Source organism: Phaseolus vulgaris, chromosome 10, assembly GCF_051622355.1.
Source record: "Phaseolus vulgaris cultivar YP4 chromosome 10, ASM5162235v1, whole genome shotgun sequence".
Classification (NCBI taxonomy): Eukaryota; Viridiplantae; Streptophyta; class Magnoliopsida; order Fabales; family Fabaceae; genus Phaseolus; species Phaseolus vulgaris.
The window spans coordinates 25654103-25666164 of NC_143507.1; positions in this window are offsets into that span (position 1 = coordinate 25654103).

Sequence of the window (12062 nt, forward strand, 5' to 3'; positions counted from 1 at the left end):
ATCTTGCAACTCAAGGCGCTATCCACCAACGCGTCGATGTTGGGCAGCGGATACGAATCTTTTAGGCACACCTTGTTTAAGTCTGTGAAGTCGATACACATCCTTCACTTCCCATTCGCCTGCTTCACCAGCACTACATTGTCCAGCCACTCAGGGTATTGTATTTCCCTGATGTGCCCGACACTTAACAGCTTCTGCGTCTCTTCCTTCACGACGAGGCATCGTTCTTCGTTGAACTTCCTCCTTCTTTGTCGCACAGGGCGAACCTTGGCATCCATGGTAAGATGGTGGCACAAGAAATCTGAGTCGATGCCTGGCATGTCCACCGCAGTCCACGCGAATGCATCTAGGTGGCGCGAGATTACTGCAGCTACCTCTTCTTGTTCTCCTTAGCTCAAGAAGCGTCCTAATTTAAACACCTTACCCCCTATCTGCCTTTCCATCACGTTGTCTACTAGTTGGGGTCGCTCACCCTGCACATTCTCTGCACGAGACTCACCCCTGTGGTCCTTTTCTATAGGCGTCGCCCTATCGGATGCATCGGGCATCGCCTCCTCCGACGTTTCTTCCGTGGGCGAGGCCTTTGGGTATACTTCTTGTTCCGTCCGGTTGACCGGGACGTGTTCCGTCCGGTTGACCGGAACGTCTTCGTGCGCGACCTCAACCGTCGGCTAAGGACTCCTTCCCACTGATTGCCTGTGAATTCCTGCAAAAAAGAGGACAAAGAGGCGCCCTAGCGGCCGTTTGCACTCCGACGCTCAAGTCAGCCAGCAAGAAACACCAAAAAACTGTCCACCCACGTATCTGAGCACCGCGTGTGGCACTCTGAAGGTGGTGAAAGAACTGTGTATCTGTGTGTGTATTGTCTCCTTTAGGCAAAAATATTCTCCAGTCACTTGTACGTAACCTTAAAGCACGGGCAAGCAACCAAAGAGTTTCTCGTAAGTTTGCCAAAGGTTCCAACCCTTTTTCCGACATTCTCAGCGCTATTTAAACTGCCCCAGCATTTAAAGCGCCTTAAAGCGCTTTTAATCTCTAACGTAACGTATTCTTTAAAGCGCTTAATTACGAAACGTAGCGCATTTAAGACGTTGAAACGCTCGGGAGCCCTAATAGTACCTGAATGCTCGAAAGGGAAACTGTATTGAATATCTTAATTACCTGGCACCTGACTAGAGGGTGTTTCTATTCTGGCATGGCTGTCGTACACGTGGAGGGCCTCACGACGCCATGACCCCATCTGGGGGCGTTTCTGCGTGTGGGTCCTCCTGCCTGGGAGTGCTACTGCGCTAGGGGTGGCTTTTTGGGTGCCAACTCATGCCCCCCAAGTATCTAGCCACTTACTCTGAGAGCGTATCTGCCTTCCTTTCGCACCCTGCACCCGGTTATCCTGGGCGTGACCTTCCTCTTGGGTCGTATCTGTCCCGAAGGCGTCTCTGGGGCGGCAAGGGTACTTCACGAGTCAGGCTGCCCTTCACTGGTACTATCACTATGGCCTTGAAGCCACCTTTTCCTTCTCTTTATTACTTTCCCGAGATATCGGGTCCTGAGGCTTCCCACGGCGTCGCTCCCTCCATGGTATTTCCTACCCATGGGTATCGGGGAACCATACTGTGATTGCCTTACCTTTACACTATTTGATCTGGCCACGCCCTGTCTAGGCGACGCCTTCACCCAGGCGACGCCTTGCATAAGCGACGCCTTCACCCAGGCGACGCCTTGCCTTGGCAACGCCTTTACCCAGGCGACGCCTGGTCCTATCTTGGCGACGCTTCCTCCTGGCTTCTCTCCTCATTAGATTCCTCCACCACAAAGTTTTGAAAACGCGGTGAGCTTTCGTGTATTTCTACTGGAATCATCGCGTCCGACCCGTACACCAAACTGAACGGCGTCTCCATAGTAGAGGATTGGGGCGTGGTGTGGTATGCCCATACAATCCTTGGCACCTCTTCCGCCCACGCCCCTTTGGCCTTTTCTAACCTTCTTTTTAACCCCCTCAGCAGAACTCTGTTTGCTGACTCTACTTGTCCATTGGTCTGGGGGTGTTCGACCGACGCGAACACTTGCTTGATTCCCACTTCAGCGCACAGATTTCTCAACTGCTGACTGGCGAACTGGGTCCCGTTGTCAGATATCAGGCGCCTGGGTACGCCAAAGCGACACACGATGTTTCTCCACACAAAATGCTGTACCTTATGCGCAGTGATTTGTGCCACGGGCTCTGCCTCTATCCACTTAGTGAAGTATTCTATGGCGACGATCAGATATTTCATCTGCCTGATTGCCAGTGGGAAAGGGCCCAAGATGTCAATTCCCCATGTGTGGAAAGGCCACGGGCTGTATATGGACCGCAACTCTTCTGGCGGCGCCTTGTGCCAGTCGGTGTGCTTTTGGCATTGCTTACACCGCTGGGCGTGCCGTGCGCAATCCTCTTTCACTGTTGGCCAGAAGAAACCTGCGCGTATTACCTTGGAGGCTAGGGACCTTCCTCCTACATGGCTTCCGCAGATGCCTTCATGTAGCTCCGCCATTATCCTGGTGCACTCATCTCCACTGACGCATGTTAGGATAGGGTGAGTGAAACCGTGTCTGAACAGCACCCCATCCACCAAGGTATATCTTGCGGCGTTCCTTTTGATTTTCTTACCCTCTTCAGGGTCCACTGGAAGGGCCCCATCCGCCAGGTATCGTTTATAGGGCGTCATCCAGGTGTCTCCCGTGGACAGGACACAAACCTGCATCTGCTCTTCCTCAGACGCACCCGCGTATACACTGATGCGGGGCGCCCTCTGCGTATCTTGGGTTAAGGAGGAATGACTCCTCGGCCTTCCCCTTTATGCATAAATCTGGAGGACATTCACCCTGTTGTCTTCCACGAATCGACGCGGAGCTTTGAGGGTTTCCTGGATCACTGTCCTCTGTCTACCCCCCTTGCCTGAGCTGGCCAGCTTTGCGAGCAGGTCGGCTCTGGCATTCTGCTCCCTCGGGACGTGTATTAACTCAAGAGCGTTGAACGCCCCTTTCAGCAACTGGACGTATTTTAGATACGCCGCCATCTGGGGGTCCTTCGCCTGGAACTCACCCGACACCTGCCCCGTAATCAACTGGGAGTCGCTCTTCACTAGGAGGTTCTGTGCGCCCATCTCCTTGGCCAAGAGCATTCCTGCAATCAGGGCTTCATATTCTGCTTTGTTGTTACTTGCCTTGAAGGCAAAACGCAAGGCCTGCTCGATCAGTATGCCGTCGGGTCCTTCCAGCACTATTCCCGCACCACTCCCTTGCTGGTTTGAGGAGCCATCAACCGAGAGCAGCCACTGCGAACTCGCTTCCACCTCTTGCTCACCTCCGGGCGAAAGTTCTGCTACAAAATCCGCGTACACCTGCCCTTTGATGGATCCTCTAGGCTCGTACTGTATATCGAATTCTGACAGTTCCACTGCCCAGCGTACCATTCTTCCTGCCACATCGGGCTTCTGTAGCACCTTCTGTATGGGGAGGTTGGTCATTACCACCACCGTAAAACTGTGAAAGTAATGACGGAGCCTCCTAGCCGAGAACACTACCGCCAGCGCCGCCTTCTCCAGTGCTTGGTACCTTGTCTCAGCCCCCTGTAAGGCCTTGCTTACAAAGTAGATGGGCTTCTGACTCTGGTCCTGCTCTTGGACCAACACAGAACTGATGGCCCTATCTGTTACAGTAAAATACAACCGGAGGGGCACGCCCGTTACCGGTTTGCAGAGAACTGGAGGCGTCGCCAGGTAATCCTTCAGCTTAACGAAAGCCGCTTCGCATTCCTCAGTCCATGCAAAGCGATTGTTCCTTTTGAGGCACTGGAAGTACGGGTGCCCCTTTTCTCCTCCGGCGGAAACAAACCTCGAGAGCGCCGCCATCCGCCCTGTCAACTGTTGAACCTCCTTTACCGATGTCGGACTCCGCATGGCGATAATAGCCGCACATTTGTCGGGGTTCGCCTCTATCCCCCTCTCGGTGAGCAGAAAACCCAAGAATTTACCGGCCTCTACCCCGAAAACACACTTCTCGGGGTTCAACTTTAGGCGGTATTTGGATATTGTGTTGAACAACTCCTCCAAGTCTGCCATGTGCTGCACCCTGTTCTGCGACGCCACCACCATGTCGTCTACATAGGCGTATACGTTCCTCCCGAGCATTGGCGCCAGGACCTTGTCCATTAACCTCTGGTACGTGGCGCTCGCATTTTTGAGCCCGAAGGGCATCACCTTATAGCAATAACTGCATGTTTCAGTCATGAACGCAGTCTTGCTCTCGTCTCTGGGGTGCATCTTGATTTGGTTATACCCTGAGAAGGCGTCCAGGAAGCTTAACACCTTGCTGCCAGACGCGCTGTCCACTAGGGCGTCGATGCTGGGCAACGGATAGGAATCCTTTGGGCACGCCTTGTTCAGGTCCGTGAAGTCAACGCACATTCTCCACTTTCCGTTCGCCTTTTTCACCAAGACGACATTGGCGAGCCACTCAGGGTACTGAATCTCCCTAATGTGGCCAGCACTCAGCAGCTTCTGCGTTTCGTCTTTCACCACCTGTTGTCGCTCCTCATTGAACTTCCTCCTTCTCTGACGCACGGGGCGGACCGTGGCGTCCATGCTGAGGTGGTGACACAGGAAATCGGGGTCGATGCCCGGCATATCCAAGGCGGACCATGAGAAGGCATCCAGGTGGCGCGAAATCACTTCTGCCACCCCTTCCTGTTCTTCTGGACTTAGCGAGCTTCCTAACTTGAAAGCTTTGCCGCCAATCTCCCTTTCTAGGGTGTTAGCTGCAGGTTGCTCCCTATTATCATCTTCGGCGGGCGCTGCTTCTTCTACGGGCGCCGCTTCTCCGGGGGGCACCGCCTCTTCCATGGGCGCCTCCTCCATTGGCACATCTGCTTCGGGCATCGCCCTTTCTGCTATGGCCTCTTCAAGCGTCAGCCCAGCGGGTGTCGCCTCAATCATCGTTGCGTCCGCGCTCGGCGGACGTTCGTACACCATGAAAACGCCTCTCTTCGTCTTCAGGCTGTTTTCGTAGCATTTCCTCGCCTCCTCCTGGTCTGATCTGATGACTATCACCCGGCCACTGAGGTCCGGTAGCTTCATCTTCATGTGTCGGGTGGAGGATACTACACTCAGACGGTTTAACGCCGGTCTGCCCAGCAAAATATTGTATGCAGAATTGGCGTTCACGACAAGGTACCGAATGCTCTCTGTACGGGAGGCCTCTCCGTCTGTGAACGTAGTCCTCAACTCCAGGTACCCCCGGACCTCTATCTGGTTATCCCCAAACCCATACAAGCATCCCGTATAGGGACTCAGCAGATCGGGGGACAACCGTAACTTATTAAAGGTCGACAGAAACATGACGTCTGCCGAGCTTCCTTGATCAACAAGCACTCTGTGGACCTTCCTTCCAGCCGTGACGACTGAGATGACAACGGGATCGTTGTCATGAGGCACCACATCTCGGAGGTCTCTTCTTGTGAACACAATATCTGACTCCCAGGACTCCCCCGAGAGCCTCTCTTCGACTGAATTCACCCCCCTCGCGTATTTCTTCCGCTGGGAGGCGGTGGGTCCTCCGCCGGAAAAACCTCCAGCAATGGTGTGGACCTCGCCAAGCATAGGCATCTCGTGTGCTGGCTCATCTGCCGGGGGCGGCAGGGTGGCGGTCGTGGTGGACTCTGCGACATAATCTTTCAAAAACCCAGTCCTCACCAGCTCATCTAGCTGGTAGCCCAACGACAGGCAATTATCAATTTGGTGCCCGAAAGCCTCGTGAAATTCGCACCAAGAGTCTTTGCGGGGCCCTAACACCTTGTCGGTCTTCGCCGGTCGCCTCAGCCTCTCGGCTATGTTGGGCACGGCGATCAAATCCTTCAACTCAACTACGAAGTTGTACCTCGCCGGTCTTGCTCTTTCTCTGGCAGGGCGTTCGCCTCCTGCGGGGCCCCGGGGCTGGGGCTTTCTGGCTTCGTAGGGGCGTCTCGCCTCTGGCTTCTTTCTTCCCGTCGTGGTCTCATTGACTCTGACGGGTTGAACTCGCACCGGTCCCCTCGGGCGTGAGGGCACGGCGCTGGTGCGCTTCACACATACCTCCCCTTCCGAAGCAATATGCTCTACCGCCCTACGCCGTAATTCAGCGAAAGTCCTAGGGCGATTGCGGATAATAGATTCTCCAAAGGGGCCGGGGCATACGCCTTTCACAAATGCGTACACGATCATAGGCTCCTCTGTTGTACCAACCTTCACGACCTGGGCCCCGAAGCGATTGATATACTCCTTCAGGGTCTCCCCCTGATACTGCTTCACGTCAAACAGGTCGTAAGAGACTGGCGGCGGGGCCTTGTTGGCCAAATACTGTTCTCTGAATAACCGCGACAACTGGCGGAAAGATGTGATATGGCCCTCGGGGAGGCTAATGAACCAGTCCATAGCCATCCCGGTCAGGGTGCTCATGAAGAGCTTGCACTTGGCAGAATCAGAACCGCCTATCAGGACCATCTGTGTGTGAAATGCAGCGAGGTGCGTCTCTGCGTCTTCCATCCCAGTGAAGATTACCTTGGGTCCCGCGAACGTGTTCGGGATCGCTGCATCTAGGATCTCCTGCGAGAAAGGAGTGGAAAACTCCCTTGGTGGGGAATGGTTCTCCGTCTCGTCCTGTCCAGGCCGCCTCTGATCGTTTCTCAGGCCCTGGCGCAACTCCTCATTCACACGGTGGAGCTCTTCGTTGCGCTCATGAGAGGCGTCAAGATCTGCCTGCATGCGCTCCTGCTCCATCTTCGAATCCGCCATGTCCTGCTGCAGCCCCCTCATTATTTCCAGGACCTGCTGCATGGATAGGTCTGCTGGGGCTGCGCGCGCTGCTCTTCGTCTGGTGGGGGCCATTGTCACTCCAACCTCCTTCAACGTTACTGTAGCTTGGTAAATTTTCCTCGAACTTGTGATGGGACTGATGTTTTATATCGGGCCCCACGGTGGGCGCCAAATGTTCCGTCCGGTTGACCGGGACGTCTTCGTGCGCGACCTCAACCGTCGGCTAAGGACTCCTTCCCACTGATTGCCTGTGAATTCCTGCAAAAAAGAGGACAAAGAGGCGCCCTAGCGGCCGTTTGCACTCCGCCGCTCAAGTCAGCCAGCAAGAAACACCAAAAAACTGTCCACCCACGTATCTGAGCACCGCGTGTGGCACTCTGAAGGTGGTGAAAGAACTGTGTATCTGTGTGTGTATTGTCTCCTTTAGGCAAAAATATTCTCCAGTCACTTGTACGTAACCTTAAAGCACGGGCAAGCAACCAAAGAGTTTCTCGTAAGTTTGCCAAAGGTTCCAACCCTTTTTCCGACATTCTCAGCGCTATTTAAACTACCCCAGCATTTAAAGCGCCTTAAAGCGCTTTTAATCTCTAACGTAACGTATTCTTTAAAGTGCTTAATTACGAAACGTAGCGCATTTAAGACGTTGAAACGCTCGGGAGCCCTAATAGTACCTGAATGCTCGAAAGGGAAACTGTATTGAATATCTTAATTACCTGGCACCTGACTAGAGGGTGTTTCTATTCTGGCATGGCTGTCGTACACGTGGAGGGCCTCACGATGCCATGACCCCATCTGGGGGCGTTTCTGCGTGTGGGTCCTCCTGTCTGGGAGTGCTACTGCGCTAGGGGTGGCTTTTTGGGTGCCAACTCATGCCCCCAAGTATCTAGCCACTTACTCTGAGAGCGTATCTGCCTTCCTCTCGCACCCTGCACCCGGTTATCCTGGGCGTGACCTTCCTCTTGGGTCGTATCTGTCCCGAAGGCGTCTCTGGGGCGGCAAGGGTACTTCACGAGTCAGGCTGCCCTTCACTGGTACTATCACTATGGCCTTGAAGCCACCTTTTCCTTTTCTTTATTACTTTCCCGAGATATCGGGTCCTGAGGCTTCCTACGGCGTCGCTCCCTCCATGGTATTTCCTACCCATGGGTATCGGGGAACCATACTGTGATTGCCTTACCTTTACACTATTTCATCTGGCCACGCCCTGTCTAGGCGACGCCTTCACCCAGGCGACACCTTGCCTTGGCGACGCCTTCACCCAGGCGACGCCTTGCCTTGGCGACGCCTTCACCCAGGCGACGCCTGGTCCTATCTTGGCGACGCTTCCTCCTGGCGTCTCTACACCTGGGCGACACCTTAAGTTGACTTTGACTTTCCAGTCGTTGACTTTGACTTAGTCAACGCCCTGATACGGGACGGTACACTTCTTCCATTGGTGAGGCATCACCGCCACTTTCTTCTACTCGCACATCATTTATAGGCGTTGCCCCTCTGGGCGTGGCCTCAACAGGCGTGGACTCTGCGGGCGTCGCCTCTTGCACTGGTTCTAACTCCATTCGTGAATCTGAAATGGGTGGTCGTTCAATCACCATGAGCTCTCTTTGTCTTCAGACTATTTTCATAGCATTTTCGGACCTCTTCCTGATCCGACTTGATTACAATCACTTTGCGACTAAGATCGGGTAGCTTAATCTTCATGTGGCGCATGGAGGACACTGCCCTTAGCCTATTCAGCGTCGGTCTGCCCAACAAGACGTTGTAGGCTGAATTGGCGTTTAACACCAAGTACCGAATGCTCTCGCTCCTCAGCTCCAGGTAGCCACGTACCTCCATTTGGTTATCTGCAAACCCATACAACATCCAGTATAGGGTCTCAGCAGGTCAGGGGATAACTGTAGCTTGTTGAAGGTCAACCAAAACATGACGTCTGCAGAACTGCCCTGGTCGACGAGAACCCTGTGTACCTTTCTTCCCGCTGTGACTATTGAAATGACCACGGGGTCATTGTCATGTGGGATGACATCCTGCAGGTCAGCCCTCGTGAAAACGAGGTCTGACTCCCACGGGTCGTCCAGAAACTCCTCAGCAACTAAACTTACTGATCTCACATATTTCTTACGCTGAGAGGCAGTGGGTCCTCCTCCGTAAAAGCCGCTAGAAATGAGCTGCTGCATGGTCATCTCTTCACTCCTAGCGCATGCAGGTCTCATTTTTTATGGAGATCTGGAACTGGTGAACTGTACTTGTGATGGGACTGATGTTTTAAATCGGCCCCACGGTGGGCGCCAAATTTTCCCGCCGGTTGACCAGGGTCGTCTTTATGCATGGCTTGTCCTCGCGAGTTAGGGCACCTTCGTTCTGCTCCGTGTGTGGGTACCTAAAAAGAAGTGAACAAAGGGGCGCCCTCGCGGCCGTTTGCACTCCAACGATCAAGTCAGCTAGCGAGAAACATCAAAAGGTGACACACCTCCGTATCGGAACACCGTGAAGGGATGCTCTGAAGGTGGTCGAATAATACTGAAGGTGGTTAATAATACTGCTCGTCGGAGTGCAAACGGTCGCGAGGCGCCCCTTTGTCCACTTCTTTTCAAGTATTCACAAAGACGGGAATCCAGGTTGAAGACGAAGGTGCCCTAGCTCGCGAGTTCAAGCCACACACGAAGACGCACCTGGTAAACTGGCGGGAACAGTTCTTGAATGGGTAAATAATCTTGATCCAATTCTAAAGGTGCCTATTCATATTCCAACTCATAAATGTGTCCAAATTATGTTCTTGGTTCACATCATAAGCTAAGCTCAACATCAGCTACGGCCAACTCTGCTCGTTATGGGAATAACCGACACAACTCGACATGGTCCCAGGTCAACTTGTCTCATCATGGGATCGGTCTGAGTCCCCTTGACATGCGTCGGGGGCGACTCGACTCGACTTGAGTTTGGCCCTAGCGAAGCGACTTTAAAATAGGCCCCGACATATTCAGTTCTACATGGGCCCGAGCCGATTCGACTCCACGTGGGCCCACACTGACTCGACTCCATATCGGCCTGGGCTTACTCGGCTCCATAGTGGCCCGAACTAACACGACTCGATATGGGCTGAACTGAGTTGGCTCGACGTCGACCCAGACTGAATCGACTCGACATCGTCCAGAAGTGACTGGACTTGAGATGGGCCCAGACCGACGCACCTCAAGATGGGCCTCGGCTGACTCGGCTCGACTCGGTCTGGATTGACACAGCTCGGAATCGTCTGAGACTTGTCATTTCTCCATACCGACTAGATTTGACATGGGCCCGACTCGACTAGGCTTGACATGGGCTCAAGCCAATTCCGCTCGAAATGGGCCCAGGTCAACTAGGCTCGACGTTGTCCATGTCTGACTCGACTCAATGTTGGCCAGGCCGACTTGGCTTGACATTAGTTCGGGCCGAATCAGCTTGACATTGACCCCTGGTCGAATCGGCTCGATCCCTGGTCGAATCGGCTCGACCCCTGGTCGAATTGTCTCGACTTACGCCTGGGCCAACTCATTTTGACATGGCTTGGATCGACTAGGCTCGAGATGGGTCGGGCTGACTCGGCTCGACATCGGCTTGGATTGACTCAACTCGACATCGGCTAGAACCAACTCGGCTTGAGATAGGCCTAGACCGACACACCTCGAGATGGGCCTGGGCTCACTCTGCTCGACAATGGTTTGGATTGACTTGGCTCAACATCGTCCAAGACTGACTCAGCTCGACATCGTTCTGGACTTACTCGGCTCGACAACAACTCGACATTTGTCAAGACCAACTCAACTCAACAAGGGCCCGGGCTGACAACACTTGTGATGGAAATCAAGTAAGAGAGGATTTCACTAATGTAGGAAGAGGCCATCCACTGAAGCATTTAAAGTTCTTCCTTCTAGTCTTCTCAAAAATTAAAGAAGAACTAAATAAAGAGAGGACCAAGCCTAAAGCCAACAAGAAGACTACAAGCATTCAAGAATGGGCTCCAATTAATATCTCTCTTTATAGTTTCTTTTGTATAAATTTGTAAATAATATAGAATAGCTTTTGGATGTGCTAAAGAGGGAAACCTTAAAGACACCTCCATTGTATATCACTTTAGGCGCTAGTTTTAGGAAAAATCTAGGAAGGTGCCTTTTCACTCTCCTTTAGGTGCTAGAATAGGAAGAGTTAGAAGGTCACCTTTCAAAGCTTCTCTTGTAAGCTTCCTTTGTACTTATGACCGGTCCTCCTCTCTATAAAAGGAAGGCTTAGGTGTTTGAAATAATAAGATTGATTTTGTGAGTATTGAACCTCTCCCAAATTGGTGAGTGAATTGAGAGAGACTTGTGTCTTCTTCTCTTCTAGTCTTATCTTAAGTGAACCCTTGGTCTCTCAAGTGGCGACAACACACTCATCTTGAAGCCAATCATCCTTCAAATGGCGTGCACATTTCCAAGAGCTCCAACCACATAAGTTTCCTTGTTCTTTTCTTCTCCTTGTTCCATTTCCATTCCAAAACAAACTCTAAAACATGTCTTTGTTGTTTCTTGATACTTCAATCGGTAGAACTTGTTTGTCTCGTGTTTATATTCGGTAGTTTCATTTGATTTGCTGTTCTTGTGGTTCTAATTGTGTTTCCTTGAGTTTTAATCGGTGCATTTGTGTTGTTTCTTGTTTTAATCGGTTCATATGTCTAAAAAATGGGTTTCTGTGTGAGTTTGGCTTGGTTACTTGTGTTTTGGTGAGTTCTTCAATGATAAGAACATTGATCCAATTCTTAAAAAGTGCCTAATCATATTCGAAGTCTTGTTGAATCCATCACATGTTCATATCATATCTCTATCATGTTATTGGAATCACATCAACTTCACATCGGTCCGGGTCAACTTTGCTCATTGTGGGTTAATTCTGACACGACTCGACATCAGCCTGGGCCAACTCAGCTTGACATGGGTTCAAACCGACTCAGCTTGACATCAGCCCAAACCGACTAGGCTCGACATGGGCCCGGACAGGCTAAGCTAGACATCTGCCAAGACCAACTCTGCTCCTTATGGGTCCAGACTGACACAACTCGACATGGGCTCGGGCAGACTTGTCTCATTGTGGGATTAGTCTCATTTCGGTTGACATGCGCTTGAGGTGACTCGACTCGAAGTCGTCCGGGCCTACTCGACTTGAGATCGACCCTGACGAAGCGAATTAAAATCGACCCTAGCATATTCGGCTCCATATGGGCCC